Source organism: Chelonoidis abingdonii, chromosome 3 (genome assembly GCF_003597395.2).
Source record: "Chelonoidis abingdonii isolate Lonesome George chromosome 3, CheloAbing_2.0, whole genome shotgun sequence".
Classification (NCBI taxonomy): Eukaryota; Metazoa; Chordata; order Testudines; family Testudinidae; genus Chelonoidis; species Chelonoidis abingdonii.
In genome coordinates, this window is record NC_133771.1 from 139,682,716 (window position 1) to 139,689,004 (window position 6,289).

Consider the following 6,289-nt stretch of genomic DNA (forward strand, 5'->3'; position numbering starts at 1 on the left):
CAGCAGGTGTTAGTTTGCTGCAGATCTGGGAGAGAGGCATGGGCCAGGCCTGGAGCCCAGTGTGCCAGATGTTACACAGGGCAGAGACAGCCATTGCTTCAAGGAGTCACGGTCCTCCCCGTGCAAGTTAGGAGACAGAAGGTGGATACTGAAAGGACAGGAGCGCAAGGAAGCACTGAGCCAAGGGTAGCATGCTGGGCCCTGCGTTCAGCTCACCACGGACCTGGCTTGGCATTTTTTGTCAGTGTCCCAGGCCCAGCAAAGGAGAGTTCTACAGTTGGATTAGGAGGCGGCCAATATGCTCACTTAGCAGCTATTTAGAGAGTGCTCCCAGGTGGGCAGTGGAGACTGACCTTATGGGCCATTTCCCTCTACCCCCATTCCTCCCAGCACGTAGTTATTTCACAAGCATTTCAACAGCCACATAACATTTAGAAAACAAAAATGAGAGCCCCTCGCTAAGTCTGAAGAGCCGAAAATGCTTGATAGGGTAATACAATTACTTTTTGATCCATGATCTTCCCAGGATAGAGCTGCAGTGCCAGCTTTTTCCACAGGACATTATTGTCTATTACATTAGCATCTTGGGCACAACCAAAAAGGAATCCCCATTGTTGTAGGCATTTTACAAGTCAGTCAGTCAGTCCCTGCCCTGAGTTTACAATCTGTCTCAAACTAGCTATTGTTGAAGCCTAAGCCCTGATCTTCCATGCCCCAACTTTTAGACCTGTAATCTGATTGATTTTAAAAACAGCGTGTTTCTAATCAGATACATGCTACATTTTAGCAGTAGTTGCACCTTTAGCCTTGCATTCTGGTTCTGCCACCAGAAGCTCCCTTTCTGCCCCTTTCCCATTCCCCGCTATTTTAGGGACTACTTGATATTCCCCCCAATCTTCCCACAGGGTTTTTTGTGTCCCCAATACCACTATCTGTCATACAATGCCTTTTCTCACCAAAACTCAAGGCAATTTTTCCAGTCTTACACCCAGCACTACAATTCAGCTGCTAAAAAGAGAAGGGAGTCATTGTCATTTAGAACCCAATCTTGCAAAGTGATGAGGACCCTCAATTTACACTAAAAGCTTTGGGGATTAAGGGCTCCCAGCAGGGCCGGTGTAACCACTAGGGGTGAACTAGGGGGTGGGGGAAAGGGAGAGAAGACTGTGGTCATGGGTCCACCTGCGGTGGTGGATCATGGCCCTGCCAGAGGATACAAGGTTAAAGAGCTGCAAAAGTGTAACCATTCTCAGCACGTGTCACCTTCCAAGGGTTCGTCCCTATCCATCCCCACAGCCCTGTGGAGCAGGTAAATAGAGCTCCATTTTTTGGGAAACAAGCAGAGAACAGGGACATGACTTGCCCAAGGTCACCCGGGCAGTCATTGTTGGAGTCCTGCTTTGAACACGGGAGATCTGCACTGGCTCAGACCATTAGACCAGAGGCCTTCAAGCCCTGCACCTTGTGCACCTGCCCACACAAAGTATTAATCTGGGATTCTGGGGCAGCACACTGCAAGTTTTCAGTGAAGAAATACATCTATCTTGAGCCCTTATGGCTACAAGGAAAATCTTCCAAAGGTGATGGGCGTCTAGCCAACACAGTTCTGTCTGCCTGAGTCTGCAGCCAGCCTGGGACAACAGCTCTAGGAAATGTAGCAGTAACTGTTAAGTCTAATTACGACACCGTCAGAGCAAGATTTTCATGTAAGATGGGTGACCAGTTGTGTAGTGCACAACCACTGCAAGTGTGCAAGCAACTCAGGTTAAGTGCAGCTGAACCCTGGGCAGGCTGCAGCACCCAAAAGATTTTTGTTCTCCCACTGAATTTACAGCAGATGCACCAGTAACTTTAGTAAGTAGAAGTTTAGTGACCACAATACTGCCATATCCTCCCGACTCCCCGCATTGGGCCAACTGCCCCTCATCATTCTCCTGACTGCTTGTATTGTTATTGATGGGAGATCTGCTGTGGACTGAGGGGTGTATATGGACCTGCCTTTGCACGCTCAGTCCTGGCCCAGCATTCAAAATAAATTGCCCTGAGTTTCAGAAGTACTGAGAACCCTGGAGTTCCCATAGACTTCGGGGGAACTGCAAGTGCTCAGCATCTCTGAAAATCAGGCCCAGAATGACTGACACCTCTGCCCTGGGCCAGAGCTCTCTGAGTAAGGGGTTTCAGCAGCGATTGGCGTGAGGCAAAGTAAAGCAACCAGGACAGTCATGACAGAGGCTGGAGATCTGTCCTTGCCTCACACCTGTGGGGAAGACAGGCCTTCAGACACCCTCTCCTGCCTGCATTGCACTGTCCAGCCCAGGAGCAAGGAACCATTTCACACTTTAGCGCTGGGGGGAGCTGAAGCCCAGAATGGGGAAGTAACTTGCCTGAAGTCATCCAGTGCATTGGTGCCAGGGTGGAGAATAGAAGCCAGATCCCGACTCCCAACTCTGTGCTCTGATCCCCAAAACACCCCTTTCCAGATCCATGGGTGGCGAGGAGCAGGAGGGACTCTAGCCACGTGCAGGAGACCCAATGCCATTTATTTTAATTGAATATGTAGGCTAAATAATTAAATTAATAATTTTCCAAGTCAAATGTGTATTAATTCTAATGAACAATGCCACATTATGCAGTATTCATTTTTGAAAGTTTATAATGTGATGCTCGGGGGGGTGGGGGGCGCAAGGTGGAAGTTTTGCCTAGGGCGCAAAATATCCTTGCACCGGCCCTGTCTCTCAGCATCTCACAAGATTTTTCATTGATAGGAGGTCTCTGGGCTCAGCCTTGGCGGGCATACCTATAACAGAGAGAACATTTAAGACATGTCTATATCTACAAGCTTACAGTGTCACAGCTATGCCACTGTAAGATCATTTGTGTAACCACATTATGCCGATGGGAGAGAGCTCTCCTGTCAACATAATAAGACCAGCTCAACAAGCGGCAGTAGCTATGTTGGTGGAAGAGTGTCTCCTGCCGCCATACTACTTATGTGGCTGAAACCTCTGTCACCATAGAACCACAGAATATCAGGGTTGGAAGGAACCTCAGGAGGTCATCTAGTCCAACCCCCCTGCTCAAAGCAGGACCAACCTCAACTAAATCATCCCAGCCAGGGCTTTGTCAAGCCGGGCCTTAGAGGTTTTTAAGGAAGGAGATTCCACCACCTCCCTAGGTAACCCATTCCAGTGCTTCACCACCCTCCTAGTGAAACAGTTTTTCCTGATATTCAACCTAGACCTCCCACACTGCAACTTGAGACCATTGCTCCTTGTTCTGTCATCTGCCACCACTGAGAACAACCTAGTTCCATCCTCTTTGGAACTGCCCTTCAGATAGGTGAAGGCAGCTATCAAATCTCCTCTCACTCTTCTCTTCTACAGACTAAATAAGCCCAGTTCCCTCAACCTCTCCTCATAAATCATTTGCCCCAGCCTCCTCCTCATTTTCATTGCCCTCCATTGGACTCTCCAATTTGTTCACATCCTTTCTGTAGCGGGGGCCCCAAAACTGGATGCAGTACTCCAGATGTGGCCTCACCAGTGCCAAATAGAGGGGAATAATCACTTCCTTCAATCTGCTGGCAGTGCTCCTACTAATACAGCATAATATACTGCAGTTTCTGCAGAACTGCTGCTTAGCCAGTCTGTAGCAGTGCATGGGATTCTTCTGTCCTAAGTGCAAGACTCTGCACTTGTCCCTGTTGAACCTCATGATTTCTTTTGGGCCAATCCTCCAGTTTATTTAGATCACTGGGCCCTATCCCTACCCTCCAATGTATCTACCTCTCTCCCCAGCTTAGCATCATCCGCAAACTTGCTGAGGGTGCAATCCATCCCATCATCCAGATCATTAACGAAGACGTTGAACAAAACTGGCCCCAATACTGACCCCTGGGGCACTCCGCTTGATAACAACTACTATCTCGACATTGAACAGCTGATCGCTATCTATTGAGCCCCACAATCTAGCCAGCTTTCTATCCACCTTATAGTCCGTTCATCCAATCCATACTTTAACTTCTTGGCAAGAATGCTGTAGGAGACCATATCAAAAGCTTTGCTAAAATCAAGGTATATCACGTCCACCGCTTTCGCCATATCCACAGAGCCAGTTATCTCATCACAGAAGGCAATCAGGTTGGTCAGGCATGACTTGCCCTTGGTGAATCCATGTTGACTGTTCCTGATCACCTTCCTCTCCTCCAAGTGCTTCAAAATGGATTCCTTGAGGACCTGCTCCATGATTGTTCCAGGGACTAAGGGGAGGCTGGGTTAGGGTTAACCTGCGGATGGTCAATGTAAACAAAACTGTCTCACAGCCCATCAGCAGATTACCCTGATGGGCCACAGGTTGCCCACCACAGCTGTAAACCCTTTAGAGCAGGGACTAAATGAGGGGAGGGCTTTGGATCTAGCCTGAGGGATTGTCACCCCCATGGCACCGTGGGACTAAGGCACGCTCCCAGAAGCAGCCGGCACGACGTCCCTGCGGCTCCTGGGGGACGCAGAGGGCTCCACGTGCTGCCCTCGCCTGCACGCACAGCCCTCCACAGCTGCCATTGGCCAAGAACGGGGAACCGCAGCCAATGGGAACTTTGGAGGAAGGTACCCGCAGGCGAGGGCAGCACAGAGACCTCTGCCGACCCCCAAGGCTGCAGGTACGTGGTGCCAGCCACTTCTTGGAGCAGCACAGGGTCAGGGCAATCAGGGAGCCTGCTGTGGGATGCTGCCACCCCAGAGCCGTTCAAGGTAAGCAGTGCCAGTCTGGAGCCCGCAACTGAACCCCCTCCTGCACCCCACACCCCCTGCCAAACCCCAACCCCGAGCGTCCTCCCACACCCCCTTGGTACACCCCAACCCCCTGCCGTGCGCCCCCTCATATACCCAACACCCTTCCTGCACCCCAACCCCCTGCTGCACTCCTCCCTGCACCCCAACCCCTACCTTGAGCCCCCTCTCACACTCCACATCCCCTCTTACACCCCAAACCCCTGCCCTGAGCCCCCTTGTATACCCCACACCTCTCCTGCGCACCAACCCCTTGCTCTGCACACTGCACCCCCTCCCACACCAACCCCAGCCCTGCATTCATGACTCTGCATGCTATTTCCCCACCCAAGATGTGGCCCTTGGGCCAAAGTTTGCCCACCCCTGCTCTAAACAGACAAGATATACTGTGGTGTTCAGGCCCAAGGTTTCCTTACCTTGTCAAATCTTTTTACTTTAAACATTTTTTTTTAGTAGTTTACATTTAACACAGTACTGTACAGTATATATATTTATTTTTTCCTGGTCTTTGTCTCTGCTGCTGCCTGACTGTGTACTTCTGGTTCCAAATGAGGTGTGTAGTTGACTGGTCAGTTTGTAACTCTGCTGTTCATAACTCTGAGGTTCCACTGTATATCAGTGGCTGTTAAGAGAATACAAGGATTTCTGAAAACCCTGTTATGCATATATAGCAGAACATCAGAGTTATGAACACCAGAGTTACAAACTGATCAGTTAACACCACACCTCATTTGGAACCGAAGTACAGAATCAAAAGGGGAGTGGGGAGAGGCAAATACAGTACAGTACAGTACTATTAAATGTAAATTACTAAAAAAATAAAGGGAAAGCAGCATTTTTCTTCTGCATAGTAAAGTTTCAAAGCTGTATTAAGTCAGTGTTCAGCTGTGAATCTTTGAAAGAACCACTATAATGTTTTGTTCAAAGTTATGAATAACTCTGTTCCCAAGGTGCTCATAACTCTGAGGTTCTACTCAGATAAGAAAAGTGTAGATAAGAAAAGTGGTTTGAAAGGCTGTGGTGCCGAGCCTTGATTGGGAGTCTGATGTACTAGTTAAGCAGCAGAGATACTTCCCTCTGGCCAGAAAAAGGTTTGAGTGATAATATCAGAACAGGAACTTGCTTTTTAGTTATACAAGATCTCTCTTTATCCCACATCCAACTAAGTAAGTGAGACTACCTTAACTTTCAAGAAGTGTAAACCTGGAAGATAAGCAAATAATTTCCTTTTTCCTGCTTATAATAAATCTTATTTGTATTAAGATAACTGTTGTATGAGTAGTTTCACACAGACATTTCCAAGGAAGAAGAACCTCTAAAAAGGAAAGCAGCTGAAGAGTAAAGTGTGTCTGGAACCTATGCCCTCTTACTGTTTCAGTCAAGGGGTATGGACGCAAGTGTCCTTCCAGCGAGTTATATTGCCATCAGATGTTGCAGGTGAAAACACACACACACACACCACTGTACAACTTTATAGGTAAGAAACAGTAGTGACAGAC